This window comes from Herpailurus yagouaroundi, unplaced genomic scaffold (assembly GCF_014898765.1).
Source record: "Herpailurus yagouaroundi ecotype Mexico unplaced genomic scaffold, PumYag 28, whole genome shotgun sequence".
Classification (NCBI taxonomy): Eukaryota; Metazoa; Chordata; class Mammalia; order Carnivora; family Felidae; genus Herpailurus; species Herpailurus yagouaroundi.
This window is the reverse complement of record NW_024412376.1, coordinates 19,445,694-19,469,968: the sequence shown is the minus strand read 5'-3', so window position 1 is coordinate 19,469,968 and position 24,275 is coordinate 19,445,694.

Below are 24,275 nucleotides of genomic sequence, written 5' to 3'. Positions count from 1 at the left end.
GTATGGACAGTAAAAAATATATTTAATACAGACTGAATTCATTCATTCAACCCTTCAAGAGCCCTTAGAATGTGCAATTATGTAAAGTCTTTAGTATGAAGATGATGTCACCTTGAGGAATGTAAGAGATTACTTGGGGAGACAAGTGAAAATATGTAAAAAGAAAATTTGTCTATGAGCACAGACATTAGCACACTAATTCTGCTTGAGAGAACTGGCAAGAACTTTTTAGAAGATATTAATTTTTTTTTCTGTAACTTAGAGCATGAAAAAGTTTGCCACTTAGGCAAAACTTATTAGAGTATTTTTTCTTGAACTAGAAATCAAATTTCTTCACTGTGGTCTACTGGTAAGATTCTTGGATATCTAATTTTATGTTCTGTAGATACAGTTTTCTATATATTAAAAAATACACATATTTATAAAGTTAGAAAATACTTTAATTATGTTATTTAACATTCATTTTATTAAATACTAATGCCCATAATTTAGCCATTGAATTAATATTAAATAAGTATTAAATATTTTAAAATATTGAATTTCAAGAGAAAATTCACTCAAAAGGTTTCATCAACTTTAAGATGCCTAAAATTAATGAACTCACTTGGGCTTTAATTTTAAAGAATATAGGTCAATCTGTACTATAAATTGACTGAATAAAGGAAACATAATTGTCTTCTGAAAGAGTATGAAATTCAGGCATACAATCTAAACTATATATTCTATATAGATAATTTGGGTTTATTTATATGAATTGCTGAGAAATCAAATTATTTTTGTTACTGTAAGAGTTCTAAAATTAAAAGAAGAATTAAGTTTTCTGAAATCTCTCTTGGAAAGAAAGAGCCAACAGGCAGACTTATAAAAGTATCAATCTAGAAACTATTGAACTTGGAAGATAAACCTATTGAAGAATAAAAATGACTATCTTACAAGACTATGGTTAAGTAAAACTCTAATATGGAAATAATTTGCTTTATAAACTTTTTAGAGTATAAATTTTTAAAAAAGCATAACTAAGATATGTGCTAAAATGACTGTTAATAGTAAGATGCACATTATTTACTAGGTATGAATTCATAGTTAATCAAATTATTTTTTTTAGAAGATTGGTTTTTTTATCATACCAAAACTTAGTGGATTAATGAAACAAAAAATTTTCACATTGTTCGCAAGTTTGTGGGTTAACTGGGTACTTAGCAGTTCTTCGGATCTATGCCAGGCTTGGTTGATCTCGGCTTGGTTCCTTCATGCATCCATAGTCAGATGGAAGTTTGGCTGAGGGCTGGCTCCTGTAGGGTAGCCTCACATGTCTGGTGTTTGGCTAGCTGTCCACTTGGGACAATGGGAGTCTCAGGGCCAAATGTCTCTCATCATCTAGCAAGCTAGCCTGGGCCTATTCTCATAGTGACTGGGCAGCATTCCAAGAGAATGAGCCGAAGCATGAAAGGCCTCTTGAGACATATGTCTCTTCCAGTGCATGCTATTTGTCAAAAGAAGTAAAAAAGCCAGACTGGATTCAAGAAGTGGCAGGATCCTACGGAGTTCATTTCTTGGTAGGAAACTCAAAATTTCCCATTGCAAATATGAATGATTGCAGGGAAGGAAATTATTTCTGCCATTTTTTTCAAGCAATATACCATTTTATGCTATTAAATGCTTATGTTACTTGTACATTTTGCAAACTATATTGAAATAAACAGGCTATAGATTATAGGCAACTCTGAAATTTCAAAATTACTCATCTTATTTATAAAATGGAGGAATGTTACAGGTTATAAAACTAATATATCCTGGCATTATGTAAATTCATTTTTAAAATCACAGGTTAACTCAACATTTGAGTGGGAAAACAGTGATGAAAATGCCATTTCTCTTATAGTTTAACTATATGGGAAAAAACTGAATATTTGTAAAAGCATAATAGTTTTATAAATAACAAGGCTATATAATATAGATATAAACTAGCAATCCATAAATTTTTAAGGGGATTTAATGACATAGAAACTTACAATGTTAACGTTACATTATAATGTTCATACAGTGTTATATTACTTTCCAACCCAATACAGACAAAATTAAGTTTTGCCAAGGTGAGAGGTATACCTACTCTATAAGTTAAAATCATGACCAGGAATGCGATATTAAAGAGTGAATATGCGTTTGAAAGTAAGGAAGAAGTGCTATTCTTTTCTTAGGGAGTTTTCTTCACCAAGAAGCACAAGCATTGGAATTGTAGGCAATTAATTGGATCAATACTACATGTTTTATGTATTAAATATTATTAAACATTTCACAGATGACTTACAATTTTGCTAAAAAGAACAAGTACTTTGTGCTAGACATGGCGACAACTCATGCTCACAATACCACTTTTTGGGTGGAGAATATTTTTATTCACATTTTATGTAAAAGTAAATCAAGCCTCAGAAAACTGTTTTTTTTTTTTTTTGGTTTTTTGTTTTGTTTTGTTTTTTTCTTTTCTGGGAAAGATCACATGAGACTAACTGGTAATGCCAAGATACAAATTTTAGCAACCCGACTCCTGAAACTGTGTTGTTAACAGTTACATAATTGCTTCTGAGGGCTACAGAATAATACTGAGGTATACTATCTAATTTTCTGATATTTTGGTTTAGGTTTGTAGAAATTTAAATTTGGTTAAAATAAATGATTAACATGAAAAAACCTAGTGTACCCACAATTGTTACCTGTATCCTGAGTAGGCGGGTATGTGAGTACATTCTGAAGGCAATTTGACATTATCTTTGAACCATGACTTCACTCTCCCCTTCTTTTCTTCTTCATGTCTTGTGCCTATATGCTGCATTTGGCATCCTTTGTTCTCTGACCTACTGTGGGGAATAAGCTTAGGCATTCCCTGAGCTTGCACCAATGGGTTAACAAGTCATAAAGAAATAGAAAGCCACAGGATGAACACATACAAGATTAGGTAAAACAGATTAGGTAAATAGGACAAAGGTTCCCAGTATAGGACAAAGGTATGCTATTTCATCCTTACCTATTACACTTAATACCTCATAAATTTATAGATCCTTTTTCTGTTATCTAGTTGTTTTTGCTAATTCTTTATCATAGAGCACAGGTTTTTTTGTGTGCCTGAATATCTTTGACTTTGTGTTGGATATTGCATCTCAAAAATTATTTGCAAGAATAATTTGAAGCAATCAATGAAGATACATTGCTCCAGGGAGATTTTGCATTTGTTTCTAAAAGTTCCAAAGTCTTCTAAAAGTCTAGTGACTCATCAAATTTTAACTTAATGTCAGAAATTCATCCCAGAGCTATAATATTTTGTGCATTTTTTATCGTTCACTCTTGCATTGAACGTGCAAGATCATCGTGTAGAGGGTTTCCTGCCAGATTCCTGCCCTGAAGAAGCCTTAGGATATCATTTCAGTTCCATTTATCTTCCAAGGACATTAAACTAAAGGTTTTATTTTTCCTTAATCTGTAAATGCCATTGGGGCAAAAAGTGGTATTTGTGCTTACTTTAGTGTTCCCTTAAATTTTCACTTTTAAATAAGTAAACTTTTATTCCCTTGTCATTACTTCCATGCCTTTAAGATTTTTAAAAATTAATGTATCAAATATTTTGATCATTGATTTGTTTTTCAGTAATTTTTAGTTGATAAAAATGACTTGAATTGCCTAACCTGCCATTCTATAAACTGAAAATTTCTAAATTCATAGATTCATAAGGAGGCATATTGAAAAAAGAAAAGATCACGGGGTTGATATATCTGAAACAGAGGGATGGGACTAGTGTGTGAAGAGAGGAAAATGGATACAGTAAAGAGAGACTGAAGGTTCCAATGACAAATGTACATAACTTTACAATTTTAATAATTAACTTCATTTATGCTTTGGAAAAAATTCTTGCATTTAAATTTTTATAGAAGTATTGTCTTGGTTTGAAACTATGAATGTTAAATGTTACCCTACTTTTGCACTGTGAAGGTAATTAATTATACTTAAGTTAATTGCTTGTCTTTGAGCCCCACTCATGGTCAATTGAGATAGTAAGTTTTTTATTTGTATGTCAACAATAAAATGTTTTTTATTTCTAAAATCCAAAAGTTTAATTTGAACAAATTTTCATATCATGTTTTCTGCTTAGATCTAGGAGCAAATGAATAGCACTTTTGTTTAAGAATGAAGACTATATATATATACATATATATATATATATTTACATATATATGTATATATATATTCACATATATATGTATATATATATTTACATATATATATAAAGATATATAGATATAGATATAAAGATACATATAGTTCTTTATATAAAGAACTATATATAAAGACTATTTATTTATTTATTTAAAGTTTATTTATTTATTTTGAGAGAGAGTGTGTGCAGGAGAGGCAGAGAGAGAGAAACCCAAGCAGACTCCATACTGTCAACACAGAGCTCAATTTGGGGATCAAACCCACAAACCATGAGATCATGACCTGAGCTGAAATTAAGAATGCTTAACTGACTGAGCCACCGAAATACCCCGAGACAACTTTTTATAGAATCCTAAATTCTTCCCCTTCTTTGACCTTTTCTCATTAATATAAAAGAATAATCTACATTCTTGGCTTTACAGAAAAGTGTCTTAGGTTTAGGCTCCGGTTGTTGGTTTTGATGGAGGCACAAAGGAGTGGTGCTAAAAAAGTGAAGGGTTAATATTAGGTAGAATTCTCTGGCACCCAGCCTGGACATGCTATAAATGCTCCTTGGCACTGCTAGAAAGCATATGTGGAATTCAGTGTCACACAGTGGTAAAGAATGCTAAATCTGGAGCTAGACCTCTGGGTTGGAATCCTGGCCTTGCATTCCCAATTTGATCATGGGCAAACCTGTACCAAGTTTCTTCAACAGTATAATAAAAAGAACACCTACTTCATAGCTTCGCTATTGCTTATTATTTTATTTTGACAGTGCCTGGCTTATAACAAGTGCTCAGTAAATATGAGATATACGCTAGATACACAAGAGGTATCTATAAGTACAAAATGATTGTCCTAACCCCACAAATTTAGGGTACCATAAACAATAATACAACTCCCTTCTCTCAGTTTTCCTTATTTAAGGTCCATTTAGCTATTCTTATTGAAATTAAGAAACTCGGCTATCTCACTGATCTATAACTTAACATTCCTATTAGAAATTGCCCAAGGGACACCTGGGTGGCTCAATTGGTTGAGTCTCCGACTTTGGCTCAGGTCATGATCTCGCAGTTTGTGAGTTTGGGCCCCGTGTCAGGCTCTGTGCTGACAGCTTGCTCAGAGCCTGAAGCCTGCTTCAGATTGTGTGTCTCCTTCTCTCTCTGCCCCTCTCATGCTTGTGCGCTCTCTCTCGCTCTCTCTCTCTCTCTCTCTCTCTCTGTCTCTCAATAGTGAATAAATGCTAAAAGAAAAAAAACAAAGAAATGGCTCTAGCATTTGCTTTTTGAGTTGATTGTGACATTCTAAATAGGTTTTATTTATGGTTTTTCTATTCCAAAATCTGTGCTATATATGAATTACTGCAATTAAAATAGTTCAAGTTACAATTAGAATATAATGAAATGAACCAAAGCTTCTTGAACACACTCAAGTTTTCCCAATTTGAGTAATAAGGAGTAATCTTATTTGGGTGGATTATCTTTTCACTACTTCTAAAGTCATTCTCTAATAATAATATAACCATATAACCACAAAAAGTGTTTCCTGAAATGGCTTAATTCTGAGATGTCTGAGACACTGATTGATGGTTCCACATAACATATCATGAATTTACTTCTCCTCTGTCTCTTTAAAATGGGTTTCCTAGGTTTCAGTTAAGAGATAAACCAACTCTAATTTGTCAAAATATGTTTAGAAGTACCTGACAACTCATGGAGTATGTTCATAGAAAGCTGTTGAGCTGATTAAATTACATACTTAGAATTTTTATCTGAAGAACCAATTGTGAGTCATAAGTTCTCCAAGCTAAATAAGAGTTCACTGAAGGGCTTAGTTCTTTAGTCTTTCCTCTGTCTATGATGCTCAACTGTAACTTTTTAGTGTCTTTTCATCATGGGCAGAATAACATTCTCCACCTTTTCACACTGGGCTCAGCCTTATGGCTTGTTTGCTTTGGTCACTGGTTTGTGATTAGACACTATGCAAACAGAGGCTTGAAATAGGTTTGTGTACTGGGCCTTGCCCTCTGGGACTCTGCTATCTCCACAAAGCTTTATCTGTCTGGAGAGGTAAGTGAAGCAGAGCTGAGTCTTTCCATCACCCCCACTGAAGGCGGCCAGGTGAGTGGACAAACAGCCCATCCCCAGCCTTTTGAGTGGTAGTTACCTATCCAACCCTCAGCTAGCTAGCCATGTAACTGTATTGTATGTCACTGAGATTTTGTGATGGTTAGTTTTATAGCATTCATGGTTACATCTAACTGATATATATATTATAGTCAAATAATATTTTTCAGTCAAATAATTTTAATTTTTTAAAGCTTATTTATTACTTTGAGACAGCACAAGTGGTGGAGGGGCAGAGAGAGAGGGAGAGAAAGAGAATCCCAAGCAGGCTCCACACTGTCAGTGCAGAGCCCTATGTGGGGCTCAAATTCATGAAAAGTGAGATCATGAGGCTGAACCAACTGAGCTACCCAGGCACTCAATCAAATAGTCTTATAACATCAATACTCTAAACTGACCCATAGAATATGAAGAGTCACATAAGCTTATTGATACATGAGGAAAAGGGTACAAAACTCTGCAAAGATTTGTATTTTTAGAAAGAAAGATTATTCCAATGACTGACATCTGTGTATTGCAAAGTTCAGTATTAGATTCAAGCAGCAAAAGTTTGGAAGTTGTGGATACCAACACAAAGTGTTTTTTTTTTTTTCTATTTTTTTTAAATTTTTATTTATTTTTGAGAGAGAAAGACAAAGAGCATGAGTGGGGGAGGGGCAGAGAGACAGGGAGACATAGAATCTGAAACAGGCTCCAGGCTCTGAGCTGGCAGCAGAGAGCTGATGCAGGGCTTGAACTCAAAACAGTGAGATCATGACCTGAGCTGAAGTCAGACACTTAACCGATTGAGCCACCCAAGAGCCCTTACAAAATGGTTTTTAACCTATATATTCTATTATAACATAGCTGATATTATTTCTCTATTTTGAAATTAACACAAATATTAGACTTACATTCAAATTTCACACATCAAATGTGTAAAAATAAAAGTATTATGATTAGAATGAATAAAACACTGCAACATACAACTGCAATTTTACTCCCTACATGTAAATCATGATTATAGATTTCCATATGTGTCTTCCTCTAGTGCTTTATCAAGGACACACAGACATCTTCCCATACTACATTAAACTTAAAACACAGCATTTTATTATTATTTATGCAGAGCATATCATGCATGTAGAATAGAAGGCCACCTTTCAAGTGTGATTTAGAAACCTGACAATGCCAGACTGCTCTTGAACACTTCCTCCATTGTCTTATTGTAAAGCTTGAAATTACACCTATGCAAGTCACTGTTTTGGGTGAGAGCACTGTTCTTTGAAAATTCCTTAAAAATATTTCTGCAAAAAAGAAACATATGAACTCCTTGACCTCTGTTTACCCATTAACAAGCATCCCTTATTACCTGGTATGGTAAACAGTAATAGCCTCCCAAAGATGTCTACATTCTCATGACTAGAACCTGGGAATATTCTGTTATATGGCAAAGGGGAATTAAGGTAGCAGATGGCATTAAGGTTGCTAATCAGCTGACTTCAAGAGAGGGAGACTATCCTAGTGTACCTGGATGATGAGCCCACTATAACCGAAAACGTCCTTGGGGCATCTGGGTGGCTCAGTCGTTTAAGTGTCTGACTTAGGCTCAGGTAAGGATCTCGTGGTCCGTGAGTCCAAGCCCCGCATAGGGCTCTGTGCTGACAGCTCAGAGCCTGGAGGCTGCTTTGGATTCTGTGTCTCCCTCTCTCTCTCTGCCCCTCTCCCGTTTGCACTCTGCCTCTGTCTCTCTCAAAACTAAGCAAACATTAAGAAATTTTTTTTTTAAGAAAAATTTTTTTTTAATTTTTTTTTTCAACGTTTATTTATTTTTGGGACAGAGAGAGACAGAGCATGAACGGGGGAGGGGCAGAGAGAGAGGGAGACACAGAATCAGAAACAGGCTCCAGGCTCTGAGCCATCAGCCCAGAGCCTGACGCGGGGCTCGAACTCGGGGACCGCGAGATCGTGACCTGGCTGAAGTCGGACGCTTAACCGACTGCGCCACCCAGGCGCCCCAAGAAATTTATTTTTAAGAAGCTCCTTAAACATGGGAAAGGAGAGCAGAAGAATCAGACTCAGAGCAATTCAATATGAAAAAGATTCAAGCAGTCACTGCTGGCTATGAACCAAGGAATCCAGGAATGCTCTAGTAGATGGCAAAGACAAGAATATCGATTCTCCCTGAGAGCCTCCAGAAAGGAACGCAGCTCTGCCAGCACCATGAGTTTAGTCCTGAAAGATTCATCTTGGAATTCTACCTCCAGAATTGCGAGACGATACATTTTTGTTTTGTTTTAAGCCACTAGGATTGTGGTAATTAGTTACAGCAGCTATATAAATCTCATACACATGGGGAAGGGCAGAAAAGCCTGGGCGGGTAGTTCAAAGTTCAGGTAACAACGGATGGAGGTATGTGAAAGGGTCAGTAGCATTGGCAGAAACCTAAGAAAAGGTCTGAACTGTTGCCTGCCATCAAGGCCAAACTCAGAAAGGATTTGGCTCTGGGTAGTACTGCTAGGAAGATGAACAAAGAGAAGAAAAGGCTGTTCTAAAAGGGCAAGAAGAATGACTAAATGAGTTAAAAACGTAAAATAATAAAATTATACTTACTATACAGTGTTACTGGAGATAGAACTTAGATACACTTAGATAGAAACAGACACATATACTCACCAGGTTTTTATTAGCACTACGCTCTAACCAACTGAGCCAACAGGCCACTTCCCACCAGGTTTTTAAATACATTGATTAAACTAGCTATGCGTTTTAAAAGTCCAAAAAGTCTAAAATGTATAGTTTTGAATCCAAGAAGTCTAGCAGGGTTTATAGAGTATACAAAATGTATTATTATGAGAGAGCTCAGCTATAAAACAAAACAAACAAACACAAAATCCTGGAAAGATAGATATTGTTCTGCTTTCTATTTTTTTTAGGTTATAAAATTAAGTTTAGTTATATGGAAGTCCTCTTTCAAAGTTTTACATAATTAACTGGGAAAGCCAGGTTTTAAGTCCAGGTTTGCCAAAAGTTCTGGTTTATCCATGGGAGTCTAATTATTGAAATTATGGATTCCTAAAATGTCTACAGACAGAAACTGGTAGGCCTGGGAATTTGAATGATAAATTATATCTTTATTTTTACTAGTGTCTCATTAAAATTTAGTATTTTTCTATTAGTGAATCAAGACAACATATCACATAAATATTACAAGTGTCTATAATTTTGTCACCAATAGAAATCATAGATAATTTCATATGACTTCACAATACTGCAGAAATATCAAATATTATATATCCTTACAACTAACAAAATTATCAGAACCATAGCTGTACCTCACTATTTAATGCCTTATTAAAGATCCATATATGCTCTAATATCACACAGTTGTCTTTGACACTTATTTCAATAAATTTAGTTGCCTTCATAATTTTGTATGTTAGTTTATATATATATATATATACACATATGTTGCTGATATTATTATTATTATTATTAGTTATTATTATCACTATTCTGAGAGTGGTCACTTGGCCTCATCAGGGTGTCAAATGTATCCACTGCAAAAACATAAAATGATTAGGAGCCCAAACTCACCAAACTGTCTTTCCAGCATGTTAGCTGATTATTATGAAGGTGTTACATTACAAAATATTAGAATACTTTTTGTTACTTGGTTCATCATATTACAAAATAAAAATATTTCCATTTAAACCATTCTCAAATGTTGTCTTAGTTCTATTTGGACAATTTTTGTTTTGCATTGACTATTCAATTATGTGTATACAAATTACCCTTTCACTGTTATCATGCACTTATAAAAAACTGATAAATACATATCTGACAAAATACATGTTAAAAAAAAAAACTCCTCAGACTCATTCCTCCCATATTAATAAATACAATTTATCATTGTCCATTGGGAATTGTAAACATATTAAGAAGATACATACTAATAAGTTATGTCCATATCAGAGATAAAATAAATAACACATTCCACATCAGAATGACAATATTATTGAAATTTGGGAGATGGAAATTTTCTTAGATAGCTTTTCAATTAAATTTTAATCTCCTCTTACTTTCTCCAAATATAATAAAATAAGCAATTGAATGCCTTGATCTGTTTATCACTGATTACCTTGATAGCAAATGTTTAAACTGTGCCTAGTAATGCAGAACAAAAGATATTTGATAATAGACCTAAAGCCATTTAACCCTTGTTTAATCTCACTTCAAAGAGGTCCCTCCTTAATTCCAATGTTCTGTTTTAAAGGCTATTCACCTGAATAACCTCAGACCTCATACCAAAATTCTTGACTGAAACTCAACTCCAGTTTCCTCTGTCACAGGTAAGTAGATACTTTAATTCATAGAAAGCCTGATCACTCTTTCTTCCTCAACATATACCGAAAATGGGCAATGCACTTTTGTTTTCTCTTGGCAAGCTGGGATTACTGTGAAACTGGTCACAGATATTATTTTGATTATTTTTTGTTCCTCTCTTCTGATGCTCACCTTTTTTTTTTTTTTAAAGTTTATTTATTTTTGACAGAGAGAGAGAGAGAGAGACAGAGACAGAGACAGACAGAGCACAAGTCGGGGAGGGGCAGAGAGAGAGGGAGACACAGAATCCAAAGCAGGCTCCAGGCTCTGAGCTGTCAGCACAGAGCCCTGTGCAGGGCTCAGACTCACAGACCACAAGATCATGACCTCAGCCGAAGTCAGACACTCAACTGACTGAGCCACCCAGGCACTCCTATGCTCACCTTTTAAGATGAATGTAGACAAGATGGAAAAAGTGTCCAATATAAAGACAGAAAAAAAAAAAAGATTAAAGCAGGATGATTTATGAACAAAGATTAAAGAAACTGAAGTTAGTCCAGCAAGGGAAGGCTGAGAGAAAGGGAATAATTGTTTTCAAGTATGCAGCAGTTATTATGTGAATGCTGATTATCTGACATCAATAGATATATTTCTATAGTGGTTCCCTGTTTTAGTATAAAAATATGCTATAAAGGAAAATTTACCTTTCAATGCCCTCACCCCCGATTTTAGCATGCTTTATAAACAGAAAACATAGTAATGTTGACCCTTCTAGGCACTACAGGAGATGGATTAACAGGGTGTTCATGCAGAGGAAAGGACTGAGGATGTGATGTTATCAGGGAGGATGACTTTGGCTGCACCTCAGATTAACTTGGTATATCTGATTATGATATTTTCTCACATAGCCAGCATAGAGTGGCTATAAAATTGTTGAATTATGTAGCACAGAGATATCATCAAGGCCCCAGTTTCCTCCTGTCTCTATGTTCTGTTCTCTGAATTCGGTTTAGCTTCTTTAAAGATTACCAGATGGCTGCTGTGTTTTCCAAGCATCACAGTCAGATGCTTCTTTTTTTTTTTTTAATTTCTTTTTAAGTTTATTTATTTTGATATATATAGAGAGAACACACATGCACAAGTGGGGGAGGAACAGAGAGAGGGAGAGGGAGAGGGAGAGAGAGAGAGAGAGAATCCCATCACACTCTGTACCACCAGTACAGAGCCCGATGTGGGGCTTGAACTCACAAACCCATGATATCATGACCTGAGCTGAAATCAAGAGTCCGAGGACGCTTAACCCACAGAGACACTCAGGCACCTCCACAGTGAGGTGCTTCTTACAACAACAGAAGGGTATCTACTCCTTTTGGAGTCCTTCATTTCCAAGAAGGCTTTCAAGTACTCACAGCTATATATGGGGCAGAACTGCATCGCAAGCCCACATGTAAGTCAATCAATGGCAAGGAAAATACAATTATATTTACTATAAGTCATTCTCCATCAAATTGTACAGAAGATACATTCATTAAAATTTTACTTTTGTACTAGAGAGGAGGAAGAGAGAGTTATGACATCAAAAAACATCAACACTGGCTAAATAGTTGTTTATAATTAGGAAATCTGGGCAATTTGGTGGCTGAAAAATAATACCTTTCTTCTTGCTAAAAACAACTAATAAAACTTAGAGAAATTTTTAACTAAATTCTTACTAGGTAACAGGAAATGCTGTAATTGTTATTCCTGCATTAACTGATTTAAACCTCATCATTACCTTATGAAAGGAGTACCACTGTTACTGCTATTTTACCAAGGAGATACCTGACTCACAGAGAAGCTAAATAAGTTGCTCAAAGTTGCACATAAATAAATACAGAACTGGGATTTGTACTCAGATACTTTGGCTCTGGAGTCAAAACTTCAAAACTGACTGTCACATATCAAATAGCATATAAATATATTTATTTACTTAAATTATAGTTCATGTAGGATTTCAAATTAAATGGTTGGGAAAATAAAATCCTTTTGCTTTCAAATTTTGACATAAGACTTATTGTGGACTAATATTTTTGCTTCCAAATTCAAAAAATCTGTACAAAATATAAGAAAAGTTTTCTAGAAGTCATTAGAGACATAGCAAGATAATGAAGAATTACTGATCTAGGATCCAGAAGAAATCCTAGAGAAGAAGTCTGGCATCTGTAAACTTTATTCCTTGTAGGGTATATATCGACCCCAGAGTGAATGGCTTTGAGGCTGAGGAGGGGCCCATTTGAAAGCCTCAGTGAACAAAAAGGGGTAAGGATGGATATCCAAGGCCTGTGTGACTCTAGTGACATCAGAAAGACTGCACCTTAGGAGTTTAGTTAAACAAGAAATTGCACAAAAAGTCACAGAGATTGCATTTTAGCTGCAAGTAACATCAACTCCCAGAATTAGATGAAAGAAACCCTAAAGAGCAATGTCACAAGGCACCCATACAAGCAAAAGAAAAACTTGGGAAGAAAATAGCATCATTCCATTTAAACATAAAGTCAAGTTATTTCTACAATAATTTTGAAAATACAATGTTTAGCAAAATATGCACAAATAAACAGGTTAAAAAAAAAAAAGGAGTAAGCCAACCTGAAACAGAAGGAGCAGAAACTACAGATAACAGAAACTGACACACAGGGAAGAAAATAGTCACTGATATTAGGAAGACAGTAGACAGGTTTAACGGCAGACTAATACAAATGTATCAATTTTTCAGGCATTCATAACAAATTACCGCCATTTTTGTGACTTTTTAAAAAATTTTTCTTCAAAAAAAATTTTGTTTTACATTCATTTATTTTTGAGAGACAGAGAGAGACACAGCGTGAGTGGGATAGGGGCAGAGAGGAGAGACACAGAATCTGAAGCAGGCTTCAGGCTCTGAGCAAGCTGTGAGCACAGAGCCCAAGGAAGGGCGCAAACCCACAAACTATGAGATCATGACCTGAGCCCAAGTCGGACACTCAACTGACTGAGCCACCCAGGCACCCCCATTTTTTTTACTTTAAAATAACACCCAGTTATGATTTCAGAGCTCGATAGACCAGAGGTCTGGGTACAGCATGATTCAAATGGGTCTTCTGCTTAGTTTTGTGAGACAAAATCAGAGCATGGCTGGGATGCCTTCTTTTTTTGAAGCTCTGGGGTGAATTCACTTCCAAACTAATTTTAGGCTGTTGGTCCAATTCCATTCCTTACGGTCACGGAACTGAGGACACTGTTTCCTTGCTGGCTGTCAGATGGGTGCTGCCCTCACGTACTAGAGACCTCTGTCTGGCCCATGTGGTTCCCTACCTTTCAGAGCCTGAAATGGAGGATCGAATCCTTCTTATACTTTCAATCCCTTGACTTCCTTAACAACATCTCTCTTCTACGTAGTCTCTCCTATCTTGGCCAGAGAAAATTTTCTGCTTTAAGGGATTAGATTTAACCCACCAAGATGATCCAAGATAATGTCCTTATGTTGAGGTCCATTACTTTATTTCCATCTGCAAAGTCCCTTTTGCCATGTAATATCATGTATTCAGGGGTTCCAGGGACATTTGGGGGCTGTTTGTACTGCCACAACAACTGAACAGGGAATTGTTTTTAGAAGAAAATATCTATGTGAAATTATAGAAAGATAAATGGATAGAAATGTGAATTAGGTTCACATGGCATAAGGCAGAGAGTATCACAAACATTTAAATAGATTCCTATACAAAGAGGAAAGAGAAGCAGTATTTGAAGACATGGTGTCTGGGAATTTTCCAAACTGAGGGAAGGCATCAAGGTACTACTCTTAATCCCAAGCAAAGGAAAGAGAAGGAAAACCATTTGGAGGCACAGCACATTATGAGTGAAGAGAAAATTGTAAAAGGATATGAAAGAGATTTACATTTAGAGGGGCAACAATAATAATGAGTATACACACAGAAATGGAAGCCAGTAAAACTGCCAATCTAGATTTTAAAACACTACAAAGAACTACAAAACTGATGACTATATACCATCTTCAACATAGACAAGTAAAGCCTAATATTGTGTATGACTTCTGATATGAGGTTGATTTCCCTTTATATTAGGCCAAATCCATTTTTATTAAAAAAAAAGACTGAAGGAAATTTATAAAGATAAGAAAATAAATAAGATAGAAAATAAATATGAAATAAAGAATATTAACAGAGCCTAATGTTGATTCTTAATGGAAATTCAATAAATTCTTAATGAGATTGAACAGAAATAAAAAGACACACAAACAATAAACTTCAGCAGTAAAATTAGGGGGAGTGATAGTTTCTACAGATATTTTAAATATAAAATAAGGATATTATTAAAAATTTTAAGCCAGTAAATTTGACAAATTAAAGGCATTGCTCAAGGACACACAAAAAGAGAAAAATTATATATCTTATACTTATTAAAAATATTAAATTTCACAATTATAAGCCTTTCCTCAAAGATAATTTCAGGCTCATGTGGCTTCAACAGCTAATCCTATCACACATCTCAGAAAGACATATTGCCTATTTGGTATTTATTAAAGATAATATAAAAAGTTGAAACACTTTTTTTATCCATTTTATAAAACAAGGAAAATTTTGATATAAAAATCTTTTTAAGATATAAAAAGAAAGAGACTCTTAGACAAATCTCTTTATAGATATAGGTTTTTAAATCCTAAAGAAAATATTAATGTGGAAAATATTAAAAGTTTACTTAGGAAAATCAGCTATATTTCTAAAATGGTAACAAAGATATATCTTTTATAATTGACAGAAATTAATGTGGAGACATATACTATATATGATAGTCATTGATTGAACTATTCAATATTTAATGTTGTCAGTTCTCCCTGATCTGCAAGAATTCCAATTCAATCACAACACTAAGTGGAGTTTTTTGTTTGTTTTGAGTGCCAATTGGTTTTAATACAATTATAGAAATAGAAAAGATGAAGAGTAGCCAAAATATTTTGGAGGAAAAATAAGAGGGATAATTGGCAATAAATGATATTGATATTTATTTTAGAATTTGAGCAATTGAGGCAATATGTATTGGCCCAAGAATTGATAAGTAAAGTTGAAATAAAATAGAGCCCAGGTTTATACAAATGGATACATAAACATAAGGTAGCATTACACAACAGTGAGGGAAGACAAATCTTTAAATGTACTGATGAAAGATACTCCTATTCCCCTAACCCCCCCCCCAAAAAAAAGAAAGAAAGAAAATAAATAAACTTGACCCCTATCTCAACAATCACAAAATTTAGGTGAGTAGAGATTGACTATGAAGTCAACACAAAGATTCTACAATATAATATAGAATAATATCTTTCCAGGGTTAAAAAATATTTTTAAACCAGACATGCAATGATCAACCATAAAGGAAAATATGATTAATTATATTGTATTAAAAATGAGAATTTCTCTTTATCAAAACATACCATTAAATAAGTGAAAAGGCAAGGGGTGGCTCAGTTGGTTAAGTGTCCAATTTGGGCTCTGGTCACCATCTCATGGTTCATGAGTTCAAGTCCTACATATGGCTTTGCGCTGGCACTGTGGACCCTGGTTGGGGTTCTCTCTCTCTCCCTCTCCTTCTGCCCCTCCCCAACTCACTCTCTCTCTCAAAATAAATAAAAAAGACTTAAAAAAATAAGTGAAAAGCAAGCCAAAAGTAAAAATTAATAATTCTCACACATGTAATCAACAAACACCATCTAAGGAAATAAATTATTAAGGACTCATTCAAATCAACCTATCCAAAAGAATCATGAGTAAGAAACATATACAGGTTCTTTATGAAGGAGGATTTCCAGATAGAAAAATGGAAATATGCTTGACCTACTTAGTCAAAGAGAGATGTACAGTTTCAGTAATAATAAAGGAAATGAAAAATAAATCCACAAAGCAATACCACTACACACCAAACACAATTACTAAAACAGGGGAGATGTAATACAACAGAGACCCATCTACAATTTTACTGGGTATAAAATTTGGACTGACCATTTTGGTAAACAGTGGAAATGTGTATTTCCCATATTTGGTGATACTCTTATCTTATGACACAGAAAAATCCACTTCTAATTATGTACCCATTAGAGGTACTTACTTGCACATGTGCCCAGAACAACACGGGTGATTCTCTAAAGTGTAATATCATGCTAAAACCAGCCATAAGATGCCCATATTGTAGAATTCTATTCATTTCAGACACATTTTTAAGGAAAAAAAAGATGTAAAAATCAGCAAGAGTAAGAAGAATGAAAATCAGAATGGATGTTTTCTTTAAGGGGAAAGAAGAGAGAGTATGATCATGAGGGAAATACAGAGATGCCTCTAGCATAGAGGTAACTGTTTGTTTTTTGTTTTTTTTACACTGTTGGTGATTTATGTTATAGTTGAACTAAGCTGTTGATTGTACATAATGTTTTATTGGGTATACATTTTTATATATGCCATATATTATGATATAAAGGAAAACAAAAATAGTTGGGGAGCCAGCCATGTCCTGTATTAATGAAACTGAATTTAAATCACAGTGGAGGTTTGGTTTCTAATTATAGAATGTCACATCTCAATGGAATCTTGCAGCTCATAAAATAAACCCCTCTTAACATTCAGAAAGTTACATGCCTTCTAGTAAGTGTTGGTTCTCCATCTGTGAAGCAATTATATATATATATATATATATATATATATATATATATATATGTGTGTGTATATACATATATTTATGTATGTATGTATATAATATTATATATTATGTATATATAAACACACATGTATAAATTTACTCCCTTTTTGATCTGATTCATTTCAAGGTTATTTAAATAACGTTGACTGAACCTTTGCATGTGTCCTAAAGGAATCTTTTTCTATAATAGGATGTCAAAAGCTCTGCTCTCCTATTAAACATTTCCTGTTTACCTTTGTTTCTTTTCCTTGAGTGACTACACTGCCAAATACCAGTATTTTTATTCCATTGGTGGGAGCAGGTCCTTTTAGCTGTGACTTACTGACTTTACACCATCACTGTGCAAGTTTAATAGATCTTGTCATTAGAGTTTTCTGTCCTTCATCTTGAAATCTTTTGGCTCTGTGAATGAGTAGGTGTCAACATTAATTTTTCTCTGCTATCCTGAAAGGATTTCTCCCTCTACTGTGTTCTTTTTACTTATAACACTTGTTTCTACCCAGCCAGAATGACAGCAACTTTACATGAGAAAATTGCTTATTGGCATTCAAGTGATATTAATATGAAGTAAATGCATAGTGGAAGAAACAGACCCAGGGGACTTGGGAAAGATCAAAGTGTTAACATGAAGAGATGCCTGAATACTTCACATGGCCTGCTAAGGGAACCACATGGGAGGCCAATGGTGCCTCCTGTGATCTGGAGACACACTCTTAGCTATGCGATTTTAATTAGTCACTTCTAATGGAGAGCCTAGCAGAAGGAAGCATGCCTCCATCCAGAAAATGTAATGAGTTTCAGTTGGCATACTCCACCATGAACAGGGTGCACTTGTGAACAAGACCAGACAGAAACAGTGGTTTGCGAGTTTTTGACACCTGGAGTTAGTGGTATTTGTGGATAATAAAAAGTCTGAGAATACACACTTGACTAGAACTTGACATTAGTGAAATTCCACCCCTCATTACATTAGAATAATAAAAGAGCAATAAGATAATATTATTGATTTGAATATATGTCCCATAGTACTGCTGTGAGGGTTGCCAAAACAGAATACTACAGACTGGGTAACTTATACAACAGGAATGTATTTTCTTACAGTTCTGGAGGTTGGAAGTCCAAGATCAAGCTACCAGCAGGGTTGGTTTCTGGTGAAGTCTCTCTCCTTGGCTTACAGATGGCCATTATCTCTCCATGTTCTCACATAGTATCTTTCTTATCTGTGCATGCATGAAGAGAAAGGGACTTTTAGTACTTCTTCCTCTTTTAAAAGAACACCAGTCCTATGGATTAGTGCCCCACCCTTATGACCTCATTTAACCTTAAATACCTTTTTAAAGGCTCTGTCTCTAAATACAGAGCCTAATACAGAGGGTAATAAGTAAAGAATAACAAGAATTCTTTATCCCTAGAAATTTGATATGCATTTTAATGATGGTTAACATATTAATATATTTCATTTTTTATAAACACAAAAAGTGTTCAGGAGTTTTAAATGTGTATTTACTTTAAAAAGCTCAATGAAAATTTCTCAAGCAGTACAAACACAAAAGGACCATTTGACATCAAATGGCAAATAACAGAATGTTGTCACAGGGTTTTGTACCACAAACTATGCTCAGAGAAAAATTAGAAGCAATACATGAGTTTTTCTTTCCTGGACTGAATGACAGTTTTATGATGTGACTCAGCTGCAGTCAATAAGCTATGATTCACCACAGTATCACTGATTTTCTTGTTTCTTTTTTCCTAGCTTTATAATCTATGTGTATGACAACTATTGATCATATTCTTAGTGGAGTCAAACTTGGCATTTTACCAAAGGCCAAGAAGTTGAAGCAATATTTTGCTTTAATGTAGAATTTTGAAGCTGATGTTACATATAAACCAATCAGAGCACTGTTCAAATGCTGTAAGGCATTTCTAATTAAAATATAGTTAAAAATAACAGTTCTTGATAAATTATGATTTCAAATTAGAAATGTAAAATAGTATAATGCAGATATGTGAAATATCATCAATTACCTTATTTTTATTTTTATGCCTGGTAGCCTAATCTGCATTATCAAATGTTTGTTATTTCACAAATATTTACTGAGGACCTACTATATGCCAATACATTCTAGGTACTGGAGCTAACAAAAAAGTAAAGAAAACAAATCATCTGACTTAATGAAGTTTACATTCTATCTTTTGAAAAGTAACTGAATATATTATGATTGGAAACATGGAAAGATAAATTTAAATTCAAGAAGCTGTTTCATACTTTCAATGATTAATACACATAAATTTTGTCAAGGAAGCAAATGAAGGTGAATGACTAACAAGAATCCTGGCACTATCTAAACAAATACATCTGTACTAAATATAATTTTGTGTTTATATAATCATATATAAACATGTATATATACACATATATGTATGTATCACACATACCGTATATATATCAAAATTAACTACAGACTCAGAATTTAACATTTAAAATTTAAAATTGAATGAGTCCATATGGATAGTCTTACTTCAACTTTTATGGAACACAGTTTATCATCTATAGGAGAAGTCATAAACAGCTTCTTGAAAATATCTTTTGGCTTATAATTAACTCATAATCACCTGGGAAAAAGTATTTCAAAGTTATTTTAAAAATATTATGGGGGCGCCTGGGTGGCTCAGTCAGTTGAGCATCCGACTTCAGCTCAGGTCATGATCTCACAGTTCGTGAGTTCGAGCCCCGCATCATGATAGCTCAGAGCCTGGGGCCTGCTTCAGATTCTGTGTCTCCCTCTCTCTCTCCCCTCCCCCATTCATGCTCTGTCTCTCTCTGTCTCTCAAAAATGAGTAAACATTAAATTTTTTTTTAATATTATGAACAAATTTTTTTAGATTCCTAAATTTTAATTCATGCTCTAAGATTTTGTTTTTTGTTTTTTTAATTTTTTAAATGTTTATTTTTTAGAGAGAGAGAAAGCAGGAGACAGAGCATGAGTAGAGGAGGGACAGAGAGAGAGCAAGAGAGAGAATCTGAAGCAGGTTCCAGGATGTGAGCTGTCAGCACAGAGCCAGATGAGGGGCTCAAATTCACAAGTTGTGAGATCATGACCTGAGCCAAAGTTGGATGCTTAACCAACTGAGCCACCCAGGCACCCCTAAGTTTAAAAATTATATAAAAAAATTATGTGAGGTAATGAATTATATAAGAAATATATCACCCATAATTCTTCTAGGGAAAACCAATTAAAACTTTTTTGTATATTATATCTCACATGTATGTCTATATGTATAAATTTTTATAAAAAGTTATATTCATGTAATTGAAACATTTTTCTTTATACAGCATTAAGAAATTCCTAAAATATCAAAGATACAACTAAATAAATATTTTGACTTATTCCATTTTTAATAAAAAATAATAATCAAACTCCTTTAAAAAGGAGACTTTTTTTTAAAGTTTATTTATTTATTTTGAGAAATACAGAGCAAGCAAAGGAGAAACAGAGGGAGAGGGGGAGAGAGAGAATCCCAAGCAGGTACCACACTGTCAGTGTGGAGCCCAATGCAGGGATCAAACACATGAACTGTGAGATTATTACCTGAGCAAAAACCAACAGTTGGACACTTCACCAATTGAGCCACCCAGGGGCCCCTAAAAAGGAGACTTTTAATATAATAAGCAATATTTGTATGATCACTTTTTGTGCATATCTATTTATATTATAACTAGTAATTTTCTTTTATCAGTTCTTGGAAGTAGTAGAATTAGCTGTAATAACACTAATCTTTTTTGGGGTTGTAATATTCATACCTATAATCAAGCATTTTTCTAGAGATATATTTAAATAAATGTAAAATTTTATATATTTTTAAAACCTGTAAGTAATGTATGAGAATATATTTTTTCACATCCTAAAGTATACAGGGATTTAACTATTTTAGTTGACCAATAGATAAAAAGAGTTTGTTGAAATTTACATTTTTCTAATTAAGAAAAAAATTAATTCTATTTTGATTCCTTTTTTTCACTTGAAATGTCACTACATATCAAATACCTTAAAATCTATGTGATTAATCTGACTCTCATTTTGCACTATAAACTACTTTATTTACTTACTATTGCTCCCAAAAACATTTTAAGACATGGTTGGGGAATTATCTACTGTTTTCTTTCTTTCTTTCTTTCTTTCTTTCTTTCTTTCTTTCTTTCTAATGTTTTTTAATGTTTGTTTATTTTTGAGAGAGTGAGACACAGAGTGTGAGCAGGGAAGAGGCAGAGAGAGAGGGAGGCACAGAATCTGAAGCAGGCTCCGGGCTCCGGGCTGTCAGCACAGAGCCTGACACGGGGCCTGAACCCATGAACTGTGAGATCATGACCTGAGTGAAATTGAATGCTTAGACTGAGCCACCCAGGTGCCCAACTGCTATTTTTTTCTTAATTGATATTTTACCCATTTCTCTTTAAAAAATACTTTATAAAGATCAGATGAGATCAAGTGCTTTCAGGGAGGTATTGCCATAGACTGGTGAATGGATAAACTAGATGTGATATATATATACACACACACACACACACACACACACACACACACACACACACACACATATATCAGCTGATTTGGCTGATTGCCAAATATTCATATAAAGGGCTTATCTCCTTTTTTGTTGTTTTAACCTTCCCTTATCCCCCATTTGATTATGAAGAATGTCAAACAGAATACTCATATGTTTATCATCTAAATTCAACGAGTATTAATATTTTGCCACATTTACGTGCTCTCTCTTGCTCTCTTCTCATTCTGGGAGGAATATGTCTTTCCCATGAGTAATTCAGTATTTGTCTCCTAAATATAAGCATATTTTCCTTTGTAGCCATAATACATCATTATCACATTTAAAAATTTAGCAATTCTGAAATATTATTCAATATCTGATTCACATTCAAATACTGTCAATTGTCCCTAAAATATCTACTATAGCTATTTTTTTTTCAGACCAAGATCCAATAAATCTTCCCATATTGCTTTTGTTTGTTTTGTTATGTCTAAAGCATTCTCCCCACCACTTTTTTTCCCCTCATTATATTGACTTTTTGAAAACATCAGGGTAGTTGTTTTGTAGAATGGCCTACAATCTGGATTTCTCATATTGTTTCTTCCTGATGTTAAGTAACCTGTTTCTCCGTCCTCTGCATTTCCTGTGAATTGAAAAGTTAGATCTAAAGGCTTGGTTAGATATGTTAAACAATATATATTTTTTAAGTTTATTTATTCATTTTGAGTGGGGGAGGGGCAGAGAGAGAGAGAGAGACAGAGAGACAGAGAGAGAGAGAATCCCAAGCAGGTTCCATGCTGTCAGCCCTGAGCCCAATGCAGGGCTTGATCTCATAAGATTATGACCTTCCCAGACTGGACAGGAAGGCTATGCTAATAGGAGGCATCCCAGAACCTGTCAGATAACCATCAAGGATGGAGGAATGGTGCCAACATGATGAACCGAGGAGGGTAATTTCTATGGTATTTCAACCCGGGTTCTAAGGAGGTTTGCCCTACAAACGCTCCTCATTTGATAATGGAGAACTGGCAAAGTAAGTAAAATTGGAAAATAATTACCCTGAGCAGCACAGATGAATTTAGCACGATTTGCTTACTTGTTCCACTTGCAGAATTAATTAAAAAAAAATTAAGAGCAGCAATAACAACCACAAAAGGCAACAAGAGTGAAGCGATGAGATTCGGGGAGGCACGTTAGCTTGCACAGAACACAGACCATTCCTCTTGGACGGACAGATGGGTCTTCGTCCCTTTGTTTCTGGGGCCCGCTGATGAGTTCCCCCACCGAGCACGGGTGGTCTGCTACCCAGCCATCAAAATCACTGACTTGCGGATGAATGTAGGGTATTTTTGGACAGCAATCAGCATTACGGTATAAATCACAAACAGATGTTTGGCCTTGTCAGACTGAACAGACTACCAAATCACGGTCTTTGCTAATTCGCATTCGTCAGGGTCCCTTTTTGTCCCCGTTTTTCCCTCCGAGAGGGTAACTTAGCTCTTGGGTGTGGGTGGATCAGATGGGCGCCGGCCCCGGGTTGAGAGCGCCAGGCCAGGGGCTGCCCACGCTCCTCCCAGTCCTGTGGGACTCTGAGCGGCACCGTGGGTGGGTCCCTCCAGCAGGTGGGTAGGAGCGACCAGGTGGGGACACCTGTGGAGACGGGCACCACCCCCCCATCCTGCTGTCTACATTGCACTGGATCCACATGAGGCAGAGGGCCCTTGCAGCCAAAAAGAGGCAGAGTGGAGGCGGGGCTGGAGGGGACCCCTGGAATCTCTGTATTAATATGGTCCCTAAGGCACTCTCTCTCAAGGACATGTCTCTTCTCGGGGCCTCCTATACACATACGTAAGGATTTTAGAATCGCCAGATGCACAATTATGAACTTGGACATTTGGGGTGAGGTGGAACATGAGAAAATGCACGGGACAGTCCTCAGGGGGCCACCCCTTCAGCCCCTCTGTTTTTACCGACTGACCTACAATGTCGCGGCTTCGGGAGACATGTCGATAAGGCAGTTGGTAGAACCGTGTGACCTGGGTCTGGTTGGGCCCTACCCAGAGGGTGGTCTGGGGACTGACCAGAGAACAGAAGAGGTGTGCCTGCTGGCTGGGTGAAGTGCTGCAGGTGTGGGGAAGGTTCTGGGGTGTCTCAGCCCCACGAAGACTAGCAGGGAGGTGGGCAGGGGCCAGCCAGCCTGCTTCAGGCCCAAAAACTGACTCTTGGTTTCGGCTCGGGTCGTGATCTCACAGTTCACGGGATGGAGCCTCGTCGGGCTCTTCGCTGACAGTGGGGAGCCTGCTTGGGAGCCTCTCTCTCTTTCTTTACCCCTCCCCCACCTGCTGTCTCTCTCTCTCTCTCTCTCTCTCTCTCTCTCTCTCTCTCTCTCTC